The sequence below is a fragment of the Bos indicus genome, chromosome 1, assembly GCF_029378745.1.
Source record: "Bos indicus isolate NIAB-ARS_2022 breed Sahiwal x Tharparkar chromosome 1, NIAB-ARS_B.indTharparkar_mat_pri_1.0, whole genome shotgun sequence".
In the NCBI taxonomy this organism is placed as follows: Eukaryota; Metazoa; Chordata; class Mammalia; order Artiodactyla; family Bovidae; genus Bos; species Bos indicus.
Genome location: NC_091760.1, coordinates 145,853,401 through 145,868,823, shown reverse-complemented (window position 1 = coordinate 145,868,823; position 15,423 = coordinate 145,853,401). Strand labels below are relative to the sequence as shown.

The following is a 15,423-nucleotide window of genomic DNA, read 5'->3' as shown; positions in this document are numbered from 1 at the left end:
TACAACTGGGAAGAGATTTAAAAGTATCAGGAAGACCTAACAGGATTTATTCCAACAATCAACACTTGGAATTTCATTGATGTAATTCTCTTTGTTAAGAGATAAAAGGAGACAATCCTATGACTCTCTTAATGGCAGCAATGAACATTCAGTAAACCGTAACTTTTATTTTTTATTTCAAAAAAAAATTTAATAGAAGAGCAACAGAAGGAAATGTGTGTAACTTGATGAACACCATGTACCGGACAGCCAGCTGCCGCAAGCACGCTTCACGGTGAAGGAGCATTCGGGTCAACTTAGGAATGAGTCAAAACTCAGCTGAGAAACCCACTGCAAGTAAAAGCATGGCTGTGTGCAAATACAAAAAAACTGATAGCTTTCCTATACATTATTAAATATTAGAGGAATGTAATAGGAAACTTCCAATTCCAATAAGTAGATAATATAAGTCAGGAAAGAGCTCAAAAGAGAAAACATACAGCAAAAAAGCTATAAAATATAACTGAAGGCTAATTAGGGAATCAATGAAGAAACAGAATATCTTCCTCTTTTAGAAGCTGAATATTGCTAAAATACCAGCTGTCTATCATTTAAATTATAGGTTTGATCCATTTGAAATGAAACCCCAATCTGATTAGCTTGGGGTTTAAAAATCATCCTAAAGTTCACCTAGAAATTGAGTAGCCAAGAATAACCAAAATAAATATACCATGAAACTAAATTAAATCAGTGTACTGGCTTCCCTGGTGGCTCAGCAGTAAAGAATCCACCTGCCTATGCAGGCGATGTGGGTTCTATCCCTGGGTCAGGAAGATCCCCTGGTAAAGGAAATGGCAACCCATTCCAGTATTCCTGCCTAGGAAATCCCACGGACAGAGGAACTTGGCGGGCTACAGTCCATGGGGTCACAAAAGAATCAGACACGACTTAGCAATTAAACAACTGGCACAAGAACAAACAGATCAGTCAGAGAATTCTGAAACAGATACTAGTATATGCAATATTTTCAAATAGGACAAAAGTAGCAAAACAAACCATTGGGAAAATGACGTAATTTTCAACAAATAGTGTTTTCAACATTTGCAAGCAACTTAATTGTTCAATATTTGTAAGCAAATTATATATTCACCTAATAACATAACTTTGGCCACCTGATACAAAGAGCCAACTCATTGGAAAAGACCCTGATGCTGGGAAAGATTGAAGGAAGGAGGAGGAGGGGACAACAGAGGACGAGATGGTTGAATGGCATCACCGACTCGATGGACATGAGTTTGAGCAAACTCTGGGAGATGGTGAAGGACAGGGAAGCCTGGCATGCTGCAGTCCATGGCATCGCAAAGAGTCAGACATGACTTAGCAAATGAACAACAAATACCATACATCAAATTAAATCTCAAGTGGACTGCACATGTCAAAGCAAAAAGTAAAAGCAGAAAGGGAAACACAAGTGACTACCCACATTTCAGGCTGGGAAAGGATTCTCCTAATGCAAACACCATAGAAGATGATGTCACAGAGTAGCATATTGATAGACAGCACCAAATGGCCGACATCAGATTAAAAGGTGAATGGCTCCAGGGAAAACAAAAGCCTGGAACATGAACGCTGAATGTCCTCAGTGCACAAGGATGCTCACACTTGAGGAGGGCCACATGCTCTAGAGAGGCTCAACTGCTTATACTGGGTGTGTTTCTGCTTTGGGAGATGCATAAAGCCCAGGGTTTTCAGGGGCTGGGAGCCCAAGCTCTCAGGCTGCTGTAATTCACCAACTGAGAGCAACTGGGCAGTCGCACATTACACCCCTTCTAAAACGTCTGTCTCCTCTGACCTGGGTTGCACAGGGATGAACACCGCCATACTGCCTTGGGAAGGGGGCCGACTGACGCACAGGATGTCTGCCTCATGACTACTGGCTCTAGCGACGGATCTGCAAACAGTCCAAACACACTGAACAGAAAGGGAGTGATTTAACAAAATAATACCTATATCCCTATAGTGGAAACTGCACAACTTTTTAAAAATAACGTTTTCAAATGGTAACTTGGAACATTTTGTGGTACACCACTCCATTTGAAAGCAGGGCGCAGAAATGTGCATGCCACTTATTCCCAGCGGTGAAGCCTGGAGTGAAATAGAGCAGACTCAGCTAAATCTCAGTAGAGGCTTAGCCCCCGCAGCCCCCGAGCACCGCCATCAGCAGGGTCCCCTCTGAGCACCAAGATGCTGTGACAGTCACGCGTGGGGGCAAGGGGGGAGGAGGCAGTGACACACAGCAAACATGCAAAACCGAGAGGGCACGGGGTCCTGGAGCCTGTGAAAGGATACAACGTAAGAAGCTGCAGCGCTCAGCTCCCCAAGGAGAAAGATTTTCCACCAGATTCGGCGAGGCAGAGGCCACATGACGGAGCAGAGACGCAGCCCTGCTGGGAGGGCCAGATGGCCATGGTGCTTGGCCCCAGCAGAAGCGGAGGCTGAGTCGGGTAGAAGGCTGCTTTTGTTGTGTGTGTATATGTGTGTGTGTGTGTGTGTGCGCGCGCGCGTGTGTGTGTGTGAAATAGTATTTGCTGTAGAACCCTTTACATTTTATTTTTAACAAAATTACAAATGTACCTAGTTTTGAAAGTTAGAGTTCCACAGAGCCGAAGGTTACAGTGTCGCCTGCCGTCTCCCCACCTCGGCCCCATAGGCTCTTGCTCTTTTATCTTTTACCCTCTTGCTATTTCTCTCCCCAGTTCTAACGATCAGTTTGCATGGCTCTTCTTGAAGCCAGGATCTTGTGTGTCATCCACTAGCTGCCTCCACCCCTCCCTCTCCCCATCCCTCTAAGTGTTACACCTCCGTCCACCATCCAGCCGGGACCACAGGCAGTTCACTCCTCACACTGCACCTCCCTCCTGGACATGCGAGTCCTGGAATAAAGGATGGCCTCCCATAATTTTCTGTGTACTTATTGTTGATTCACCTCCAGACTCTTGCCAGGGATCCGTGGCCATCTGACCCCTCAAACACAGCAGGGAACAGCCCACCAGCTCCTCCGGGAGCCCCATCTTCCTGCTCCTCCATCCAAATGGCAGAGCCCTAAGGTGTCCCCTTACATACACACATACATATAGTCGCTAGCTGCTGCTGCTAAGTCGCTTCAGTCATGTCCAACTCTGTGTGACCCCATAGATGGTAGCCCACCAGGCTCCCCCGTCCCTGGGATTCTCAAGGCAAGAACACTGGAGTGAGTTGCCATTTCCTTCTCCAATGCATGAAAGTGAAAAGTGAAAGTGAACGTGAAGTCATGTCAGACTCTTAGCGACCCCATGGACTGGAGCCCACTAGGCTCCTCTGTCCATCGGATTCTCCAGGCAAGAATACTGGAGTGGGTTGCCATTTCCTTCTCCAGGGGATCTTCCCCACCCAGGGATCAAACCCGAGTCTCCTGCATTGCAGGCAGATTCTTTACCTCTTTACCGACTGAACTAGAAGAAAAGCCCTGCCTGCTCCCAAAAGCCCACCCCAGGTTCCTGCTGTTCCGGGGGCCAACAGAGCTGGAACTGGGGTCACCGGCTCCATAACCCACTTGAGTGTGGCCATACTTCCCGCTTGGGATCGTCTGTTCTGCATGTCCCTGGCCACTGCTTCACCCTCCAGTCTTCAGCCAGGGTGGGGAAGGGGTGTGTCTCATTGTGGGAGGGGCCGAGTCTTAAACAGGCTTTCCACCGTCTTACTTCTCTCCCTGGATCACCAGGCGCCTTCATCAGTTGAGGCTGAAAGCTGATGACAGGAGAAAGCGGAAGAAGAAAGGTTGGAGGCACAATAAGGGCCTCAGATAAAAGCAAACCTTCTAGGAGTCGGGGCAGGGTGAGGTACTTGATCAGTCTTAGGGCCGTTTGGTCCCTGGCAGCAGCAGGACAGAGGCCGGACAGGAAGGACCGGGTGTCTGTGTACAGGGCTGCCCTGTGAACCATAGGCTGAAGGCGGAGGGGTAACCAAGAAGGACATGGAGTGCGGGGAGGCCCTGATGGAGGAGTCCCGTGGCAGGGCCGTCTGTATTCGTTGTTGGTGAGTTTTAAAGTTCTTTTCCATATTTTCCAGTTGTGTAGTGAAGGTAGTCAATTTAATGCGGGGAGGGGGGCGGGGGCGAGTTTGAAAGCAAATAATCATTCTCAGTATCATGAAGAATAAAAGACTAGAGTGAATAAAATGTCACCAAATGTTTGTGATCATGATTCCTTAATTCCCTGATCCTAGAGCGGTCGATGGCCCAGTCTCCAGCCCGGCGGGGAGCCAAGTGCCTGTGGAACAAAGCGGGTCAGGGGCCCAGCGGGGTCTGAGCGCAAGCGCACGGAGACAGAAAAAGGCCCATCTGCAGCTGCTCCACGGCACTAAGTTCTCAAAAGACGTGCAAATGGAAAACCGCATTCTTCCTGGGCCACCGTCCCCTGGGAAACATCCGGGGCAGATGAGCTCCGTTCTGGCTCGTCAGCCCCCTGGATCCCACAGGAAGACGCAGGCGGCTTCACCAGAGACAGACATATCTGTTCCAACCAGCTCAGAGCTCCTAACGGTTCCCTCCCTACCCACAGAAGGACAGGTACCCTATGAAAAACCTGCGCCTTGCCTTAGCCAAGCCTCAGGGGAGCCCCCAAATAAGCCACAGTCCCTGGAGCCACCGTTCTGCCGGGGTGCTGGCATCCTCAGCGCCCACATTCGGCCCATGGGCTGTGCACACGCGGACAGGGAGGTGCCTGGCCAGCTCGCCCACCCAAGCATGCTGCTGTGTCCAGAACTGGTGGCCGGGTCTGAACCAACGTTTCCTGCATGCCGGGGTAGATATGTGGGCAACAGCAAAGTCCAGGGGAGAGAGGCCCAGCACACACAGGGTGCTGTTTATATGCCTGAGTTCCACAAGCCTTTCCTTGGAGATTTCTGTGAAAATTAGATCCAGATTTATACAATTACAAAGTTGGTCCCACGCCAGCAGGGATCTGGATGTCCTCTAAGAACCAGGTATTATAACAGCTTTAGTCTGAAACAATTCAACACACAGAGGAAAAAAGACCACCCAGCTCCCTGCTCCCACGCTCAGCAGCACAGCTATCAAGGACAGAGATGTGTCTGCCCTGCCCTCCTCCCCGGCCCCGCCCCTTCATGCTCTCGGCTCCCTTAGGCCTGGAGCCCTTCCCCCTCCACCACCCACAGGGCTGGTTCTGATGCTTCCTCCAAGGCTCTGCTCAGATGCTCCTTCCCAGGGCTATTCTGACCACCCATCAGTGCCTCCAGACCCCAATTCTTCTCTGTTCGTCCCCAGAAAGCGTCACCACCCGGCACACTTATTACTCGTATGTTTTATAGGCCCCACGAGAATGTAATAAAGAAGGCTGTGATTCCAGAAGCATGCCCAGCCCATCACAGGCATTCTGTCAATATTTGCTGAACAAATGCATCAAGGTCTTTGCTCAAGCAATCTGTAACCTAAGAACTTTTCTCCTCAAATATTGTTCATCTGGTTACCCACCAGCCCAAAGCCCCCTGTGCACGTGCTCTCTGACTCCTTGCCCCTGTCTCTCATGTCTCCCGAGGGGGCTGCTGGCAGCAGGCCCCAGAAGGTCATAGTGGCGCTCTAGCGCTCTCTGATCCAGATCGGGTGAGCTCAGGACCACTCGGAGCTGTGGTGAAGGTCACCAAAAAGGGCAGATACCAAGTTTGGAGCCCACATTCTGTCATCAAGGCAGCTCCCAGTTATCCTGCCATCGCTGGATATGAGTGGATGTGAGCTCATGAGGTCAGAGGCTTCACCTCAGAGCCCCATCTCACCACCGACAAGCACAGTGACCAGTGATGTTGCCTCCCAAGCCTTGGAAAGTGAACTGAAGGACAGCACCACCCCCCAGGGCAAGGCAAGGGGCTCGGAGGAGCAGAACGGGCACAGAGCAGCCGCCAGCATGACCACAGCAGCCTTCCCAGCAAGGCCACTGAAAACTTTTAGAAAAATGAAGGCATCTTAAGGATAAATCTAAAAGGAATCCTTTTAAGGTAGTTTTGCACAACTGGAGTCACAGCCACAAAGAAATGTCCTTGGGGCCTGGACGTGACACCATGACGGCCACAGTGCACACTGGTCACTGCTAGAACCTGGGACAAAGGCACTATCTGCTTGGCCCAGGCTAACAACTGGTTCTCAGGCCCCTGCTGGACAGTGTAGTCAGGTGACTCTGGAGAAGGTTTTTAGAAAAGAAGCAAACTACCTCTTTTAACATGCTGGCTCTCCAGAAACCAGAGGGAAATGACACACACCACTGACAGGATGCTGCACCTGACCTGTGATGGGGCCCTTGTGGGACTTGAGGCCAGGCCACAAGGAGAGTCAGCAAGACACATGGCTTCATATGTAAGCAAGACTTCACAACTCAACTGATGTGGGAAGAATCACTCAGTTTAAAGACGTACCTCTCCAAAGGCATCACAAGAAGCGCTACTTACATGGAACCATGTGAAGAGCTTCCCTCTGTAGGCAGCCCTGTAAACAGGTTAAAAAAATTATTATAACTGGAAATCATGGCAGAAAATAACTCAAAGGATGCTCCATCATCTTAGATATCAAATTTTATCAAACTAAATAAATGTTTTAAAAGAATGTAGCCATGAGTCAGTTATTTAGAAGGCCAAAGATAGTCTCCAGGAAAAAGAATTCCGTGAAAGATGGTTGGATTCTAAACTGAGTCTGGAACTTGAAAGACACCAGTAACCACTCAGAGTGCAGTCTCCCCTGAACCCTGGCCCACAGTCCTAACCCTGGTGGAAGTCTGGGTGGCACTGACTCCTACAGCCCTTGAGGTCTGTGGCAAGCAGCAAGGAGAAGAGCGCAGTGAGGTGTAGACAGGACCCCCCACCGCAATCCCCACCCACATGGTTTCAGCTCCAAGTTGAAGAATGCTGTGCCTTAGAGCAGGACCTTGGAGCCCAGCCTGTGCAGACTCCCCGGCAGGTAAACAGCTCTGCTCAGGCGACTCCTCAGGGAGCCCTGGAGCATTCATCCAGGGAGGACTGAAGGCTAGTGGAACTCAGGAGACATCCACTTCTGGCATGACAGCGAGGAGGAACCAGGTGGACTCTCCAGCCTCAAACAATGAAGAAACAGACAGAAGACATGAGACAGGTGCTCAGCGGTGGGACAACAGGCAGCACAGAACAAGGAGCCTGAGGGGGAAACACATGGGATGCATACTGGCTGCACAGAGGACAGCTGGGAAGGTTTCAAGGCCATGGCGCCAGAAGGCGGACCCAGGCAGAGTCAGGGGAGTCTTGAGGTGAGGAAACAGCTGAGGTTCAAGGAGGCAACGGCAGCGAGAACCAGCAGGGTAGAAGACCAGAAAGGAGAGAGCTAAGACGTGCTCTTGAGACCAGTGGGGATGCACCTGACTCTTCACCAGGACACTGGTCAACCTGTGTAACTGAGGCCAGGGAACACGTGACAGCAAGAAGCAGAACAAAGTGTCGCCATCACTGGCACAGCCTCAGGAGTGGACCTCACTCCCACCAACTGGACCAGGGAACCTACGACACAGGGACCACTGGGCCGGGCACTTGGGAGAGCACAGGCAACTAGGTGCTGCTGCTGCTAAGTCGCTTCAGTCGTGTCTGTGCGATCCTGTAGATGGGGGCTAAACTTTCCAAGCAACGAGTCCATTTCAAGAGGAAAATCTAAAGTAAATAAAAAGGCATAACCCAACAACATACAATCATGTCTTTTGTTCATTTAAAAAATACCAGGGATGCAAAGAAGCATAAGAATATATCTCATATGGAGGATAGTTGATCAATAAGAAAAGGAACCAGAAATTACCCAGGAAATAATTAGCACACGCAGTCCCTAAAACAGCTACTATAAACACATTGTACATGTTCAAGAAGATAGAGGAAAGCATAGCGTGTAGGAGAGACATGAAAAGCATTTTTTAAAAGACCCAAATTAAACACACAGAGAAGAAAAATACGTCTGAAATGAAAAATACACTAGATGGCATTAACATCACATTAGACACTAGAAAGGAAACATTAGTCAGTGAGCAGACAAAACAATCTCTGAAGACAGAAATGATCTAAAATGAAACACAGGGAAAGATTCCCTCTTCCCTAAAAACACTGAAATATTTGTGTAATTGAACACTTGGGGCGGGGGTGGAGAACAGGATGGGACAAAATGTATTTAAAGATATAATGACTTTTTTTTGCAAAAATTGATGAAAATTATGAATCCATAAATTCAAGGTCAACAATCCCCAAGTAGAAGACAACATGAAGGAAATAAAATCAAGGTTCAAGGTATATTATAGTTGACTTACCCAAAGAGAAAATCTTCAAAGCAACCAGAGGGAAAAAAAAAAAGTATGTTCAGAGGAACACAGACGTGGTGGACAAGGGCTTTCCAGAAACAATGCAAGCCAGAAGTCAATGAAATAACATCTCAAAGTAATGAAGGAAAAAGCTACCAACCTGAAAAACTATATATAGTGAAAATAACTTTCAAATCAAAAGCAAAATGAAGATTTTTTTCCCAATAAACAAAAGCTAAAATAATTCATCACCGACACTTCTAAACTACAATGTTAAAGTAAGTCCATCATACAAAAGAAAAATTATATCAGAAGAAAATCTAGATCTACAGAAAGAAATGTAAAGCACTGGGAACAAAATTCATGAATAAATATAAGAGGCTTTCTTCTTAATTTATAAGATTGTTTTAAAAGATAATGGACTATATAAAGCAAAAATAATGACAATGTATTGTGTGGTTTAGAGCACTGTAGAAGTAAAAATATCATGACAGTAAGTAACATAAAGGTCAGGAGAAGTGAGATGGAAGTATATTGCTGTTGGGTTTTATACTATAAGTGAACTTGTATATTATTTGAAGACAGACAGTGATAAGAATATACACAATGAATCCCAAAGAAACTAATAAAAACGAAGTAGTGATATAGCTAATAAGCTAGTAAAGGTGATACAATTCATCATAAATAGTACTTGACACAAAATAAGTCAAAAAAAGAGGACAAGAGGACCTAACAGCACATGGGACCAATAGAAAACCAATGGCAAAATTATGAATTTAAGTTCAATCATATCAATAGTCATATTAAGTATGTGCTAAGTCATTTCAGCCATGTCCAATTCTTTGTGACGCTATGGACTGTAGCCCACCAGACTCCTCTGTCAATGGGATTCTCCAGGCAAGAATACTGGAGTGGGTTGCCATGACCTCCTCCAGGGGATCGTCCTGACCCAAGGGTCGAACCTGCATCTTTTACATCTCCTGCACTGGCAGGTGGGTTTTTTACCACTAGCGCTACCTGGGAAGTCCCTTGTTATGTATAAATGGTCTAAAACAACCTCGTTAAAATACAGAAATTTTTAAGATTGGATAAAAAAAATAGGACCTCACTACAATATTTATAAGAAACCCACTTTAAAAATAAATATACAAATAGATTAAAATAAAAGGGATGGAAAAAGATGTACCACTCTAATCCTAATCAAAAGTAAGTTGGAATGACTATATTAATATCAGAAAAAATGAGGTTTCAGTGCAAAGAATTTTATCAGAAGTAAAAAAAAAAAAGGCATTACATAATAATAAAGGGATCAAAACAACTAGACAGAAGATTAGTAAGACATACAGGAACAACAGCACTATCAAACAACACTATCGCCCACCATCACATAACTGGCATTTAGAGAGCACTCCATGCAATAACAACCCAAGATACATCCAAGTGTTGGGGAGGACCTAGAGAAACAAGCACTTTCATTTATCACTGGTAAGAATTTAAAACTGTGCAGCCTAAATGGAAAACAATTTACCAGTTCCTCAAAAAGTAAAACACGGAATTATCATATGACTTGGCCATTCTATTCTTAGGTATATATCCAAAAGAACTAAAAGAGAGACTCAAACAGACACTTGTTCAAAGCATCATTACTGACAATAGCCAAAATGTGGAAACAACTCAAACGTCCATTAACAAATATGTCCAAATAATGGAATATTCTGTGGCCATAAAAAGCAGTGAAGTGCTGATACATGCTACAACTCAGATGAACTTTGAAAACATTATGTTCAATCACAGAGGTCACATACTGTATAATTCCATTTACAGGAAATACAATAGGTATTGTATTGAATAGGTAAATCCACAGAGATAGAAAGAGAATTAGCAGTTTCCAGGTTATGGGGAACAAGGAATATGGAGAGTAATTACTTAATGGGGATGTGGTATTCCCCTGAGGTGGTGAAAAAGTCTGACTTTGAAATGTCTAAGACTGGGTGGTGGCTGCTCGACACCGCTGAATTCACTGAACTGCACACTTTCTAATGATCAATTATGCATGACACGAATTTCACTTCAGTAAAAAGAAAATAAATATAACAAAGGAATGTGAGAAACTATCGCATGCCAATAAATGGAATTCTTAGAAAAATAAAGCTATCAAAACTCACTCAAGAAAAACCAGATAACTCTATAAGTATTCAAGTTAAAAATCTTCCTACCAATAAAATAGCCAATCCAGATGGCTTCAATGGAAGAAATACTCAAGGAAGAAATAATAGCAGTTTCTTACTAACTTGTCCTGAAGATGGAATGTAAGAAACCACTAGACAAATCCTTCTGTTAGGCAAGAGTTAACTTGATGCCAAAACCCAAAAAAAAGAAACTGTAAGTAAACCAATATTCCCCATATATATAGATGCAAAACTCTTACATTTAACATATGTAATCATACAATATAAAAAATATATCATAGCAAAGTGGATTTCTATCTAGAAAAGCAACTGATTCTATACCAAAAAAAAAACACAAAAAACATAAAAACCAATGTACAGGCAACCTCATTTTATTGCACTTCATTTTACTGTGCTTCAGATATTGGTTTTGTTTTGCTTTTTCTTAACAAATTGAAAGTTTGTGCAACCCTGCGTTAAGTAAGTCTATCAGTGACATTTTTTCCAGTAGTGTTTGATCACTTCATGTGTTTATATCACATTTTGGTAATTCATGCAATATTTCAAACCCTCCACCAATACAAAGATTACCACTTGCTGAAGGTTCACATAATGATTAGCATTTTTGAGCAATAAAATATTTTCAAGTTAAGGTACACATTGTTTTTTAGACATAATGCTATTGCACACATAATAGACTAGAGCATAGTGTAAACATTAAGTAAGTTGAAGCTCCAGTATTTTGGTCATCTGATGGGAACAGCCCACTCATTGGAAAAGTCGCTGATGCTGGGAAAGATTGAGGGCAGAAGGAGAAGGGGACATCAGAGGATGAGATGGCTGGGTGGCATCACTGATGCAATGGACATGAACTTGGGCAAACTTCAGGAGATGGTGAGGGACAGGGAGGCCTAACATGCTGCAGTCCACGGGGTCACAAAGAGTCGGACGTGACTAGGCAACTGAACAGCAACAACATACTGTAAACATAACATACATGCACAGGGAAACAAAAAAATTCATGCGACTCTTTATTTCAATATTTACTTTATTGCTCTGGTCTGAAATCAAACTCACAGTATCTCGGAGGTATGCCTGAAATTGTTTATGGACCATATAAACAGAAAAAAAGAAAAACTATACATGACTTCAAAGATGCAGACAGAAAAAGCCTTTGACAAAATTCAATACCACTCATGAAAAAAAATCCTCAGCAAATTTGGAATAAGAGCACTTTATGAACCTGATAAAGGACCTCCAGTAAAAACCTACACATAACATCACACATATGGGTAAAAGACTGAACACTTTTCCTCTAAGATCAGGGACAAAGCAAGAACGTCCCCTCTCAACACTTCTATCCCACAGGATGTCAACTGCACCAAACTCATCTATCAATTCAACGTGATTTCAATCAAAGTGAAAGCAGGCTAAACAGGCAGATAAGGTCATCTGGTATTCCCATATCTTGAAGCAGTTTGTTGTGATCCACACAGTCAAAGACTTTAGCGTAGTCAACGAAGCAGAAGTTGATGTTTTTCTGGAATTCCCTTGCTCTCTCTATGATCAAACAGATGTTGGCAATTTGATCTCTGGGTCCTCTGCCTTTTCTAAATCCAGTTTGTACATCTGGAAGTTCTCAGTTCATGTACTGTTGAAGCCTCTCTTGGTGAATTTTGAGCATTACTTTGCTAGCGTGTGAGATGAGTGCAATTGTGTGGTAGTTTGAACATTCTTTGGCATTGCCCTTCTTTGGGACTGGAATGAAAACTGACCTTTTCCAGTCCTAGGGATATAAAATTAATTCAAAATATATCATAGACTTAGATATAATAGCCACAATATAAAGCTAAGAAAAGCCAAAGGAAAGAATAAGAGAAATAGGAATAAAAACAGACCTCCAGTTTTAAAAAGAATTCATGAGTATGATATAAAAAACATGATGTCTTTTATAAAAAGAAAAAAACTGATAAGTGGGATGTCATGGAAATGTCAAACCTTTGATTTTCAAAATACACATAAAAATGAGAAGTCGAGCTACAAACTAGGAGAAAATATTTGCAAAATATGTACTCCATTAGGGACTGTACCCAGAATATACAAAGAACTCTCAAACTCAATAAGAAAACAACCTAATTTTTTAAATGGGCAAAATATGTGATCTATTCCTTCACCAGAGAAAGTATGTTGATGGCAAATAAGGACACAGAAAGATGGGCTGGTGAGAAAAGAGGAAAGCACACCAGCCAGACCAGCCAGAACGCAGCACGGGAGCGGAGCATGCGTGCAGGTCACGTGGAGACAACTCTTCCAAATCCTGAACGCCAAAGTGAAAGAAGTAGAAATAGAGACCAACCTCCCAGAGGGAGACAGTGCGCCAGGGACAGGCAGCCCAGGTTGGATCAAGAGCTCCCAGCAGCTTGTGCAACACAGGACGGGGAAGCACGGGGCCCTGGGGAGGTGAGCAGGGTGGGCACACAGCAGGGGCCGGGGGCAAGAGCACTGCATTCAGGCAGCTCTGGCCACAGTTTTCCCCCAAGGAGGACTACACTGCCCCAAGTGAGCCCACCAGTCTATAGCCACAAAGACTCTTTCTCCACTGATGATGACTCTGGTAATGCTGGTGGTTTCACAGTGGGATACTCTTGCAACTGCAGATCCTAGGAATCTGCTCATGGTTCCCATTTTTACTAAATGGGAACTCACACCAAGAGAGATCTCAATAAAGGAAGAAGAGCAAATGCACTGCTTTTACCCAAAACTAAATCCGCCATAGCAAAGATATGACTTCTAGTGGACTGAATTCTCCCAGTTTGGGGGATGGAGTGTCTCCTTAACTCACCCCCTCCAACAGAGCACATTCAGAGCCCTGCAGTGCCAACATGAAGACAGGGTAACTAGAGTTTAAAAGAGCTTCTAGGGGGAGGACGGGCAAGGATGACTCAGCTCCATTTCTATCATAGAATCCACCAGTGCAATTACTGTATCCAAGTAATTACACTCCTGGTGATGGTCTCAGCAGAAAAGAGAAGGAGGTGGCAGGGGGTTGAACTTCTTTACTCCTCCACCTCAAAAAATAGCATCTCGAGGCCAGTGCATGTTGGTGACATGATCACCAAGGAACCAGAAGCCAAGACCCCAAAAGGCCCTCACCTGACCTCTAGCCCAGCATTGTCCTGCATGCCATGCCGGGCACACTCCCTTGCCTGGGAGAGCATGTTTTTACCTTGTCCACATACCCTTGATAGCAAATTTCCTCTGCTTAGAAGGTCAGTGTTATGCTCACAGCACCCATGCACGTCCTGAGATAATTTTTGTTTTATTTTCCTATTTACGATCAATCACGCTCAATATATGTGAATATAGATGTGCATGCCCACATTTCAGTCTTTTTAAGTTATGTTGATGGACTTCACTCACTACTAACAAGCAAGAATTTATAAAAGGATTTTGTTTCGATCTCAGCACATGGACTTATTAAATTAAAATTTTAAACTACAATTTTTACTATCTCACTTTTCTGAGTGGGTCACTCTCACTACCAGAATCAGACCCAAGAAATCTGCTAGGCCTCTCACCAAGGTATTGAAGTCGCCAAGGCAATGGCACCCCACTCCAGTACTCTTGCCTGGAAAATCCCATGGACGGAGGAGCCTGGTGGGCTGCAGTCCAGGGGGTCGCTAAGAGTTGGACACGATGGATCGACTTTACTTTCACTTTTCACTTTTATGCATTGGAGAAGGAAATGGCAACCCACTCCAGTGTTCTTGCCTGGAGAATCCCAGGGACGGGGGAGCCTGGTAGGCTGTCGTCTATGGGGTCGCACAGAGTCGGACACAACTGAAGCGACTTAGCAGCAGCAGCAGCAAAACACATTTACTAGACTTTCTAGACAACAACTCCCCAAATATAAGCACTTCAATTAGTGGTAGAAAGTTAGTTCTGCAGGCCCCTACCCTGGACCTTCCAGGGGAGCACATGCCAGGCAACAGCAAGTCCTGGTAGGGACAGAGGCCGTGTGCTCAGCCCTGCTCTTTACGACAATGACTGCAGATCCTTGCAGGACACACGCTTGCTCTCTGTGTAGCAAACTTAGGAAGTGCAGAAAAGCACAAGAAATATACTGGGTTGGCCAAAAGGTTCATTCAGGTTTTTCCATAACATCCTGAATGAACATTTGGCCAACCCAGTATTTAAAAGCATCTTCAATTCCCACACAAAAGCAATGACAGCAGCAGAGGGTATTTTCTTCTGGTAGTTTCTCATTGTAACATTCACATATTTTTAAATGAGGCAGAATATATATGCTTTCAGAACAATGTAATATGTCTGTGTCTATAATATTTGCAGAAAATGTTCACAACAGCTTGTTTTAGCTTTTAAACTGTTTATTGAGGGGCTTCCCTAGTGGTTCAGCAATAAGAATCCTCTTGCTAATGCAGGAGACGTGGGTTCAGTCCCTGCATCTGGAAGATCCCCTGGAGAAGGAAATGGCAACTCACTCCAGTATTCTCGCCTGTGAAATCCCGTGGACATAGGATCCTGGCACACTGCAGTTCATGGGGTCACAAAAGAGTTGGACATGACTGAGTGACTAAACAACAGCTGTTTATTGAAATTCAAAGAAATATGTCTACGAAAATCAAACATCTATTATTTGAAGTTACTTGTGCTGCTTTTATGCCTAGAACAATGCTTCTGTATATCAAAGATCAGACTAATTTTCACATAATTCTTCTCTAACTAAAAAAAAAAAAAAAAAAAAAGGACTTCCCTGGTGGTCCAATGTCCCCAAAGCAGGGGATATGGGTTGGATCCCTGGCTGGGGAACTAAGATCCCATATGCCATGGGGAAACTAAGCCTCACGCCACAACTGGAGAGCCTACACACTGCAATGAAGACTTAGGACAGCCAAAAGCAAAAGGAT

The 15,423-nt window shown here is 44.5% G+C and overlaps 1 protein-coding gene across 16 annotated transcripts in view; it reads right to left on the bottom strand.

Moving 5' to 3' along the window:
- The window catches only part of PCBP3 (poly(rC) binding protein 3), a 229,965-nt gene that overhangs the window by 137,356 nt on the left and 77,186 nt on the right, over positions 1-15,423 (bottom strand). For 3 of the 16 annotated variants that reach the window (XM_070796169.1, XM_070796177.1, XM_070796205.1), the window contains exon 2: positions 6,475-6,511. The exons of the other annotated variants lie outside the window; for them this stretch is intronic. The gene's annotated coding sequence lies outside the window, so the exon portion shown is untranslated. The remainder of the gene's footprint in view (positions 1-6,474; positions 6,512-15,423) is intronic. 16 annotated transcript variants of the gene reach the window in all.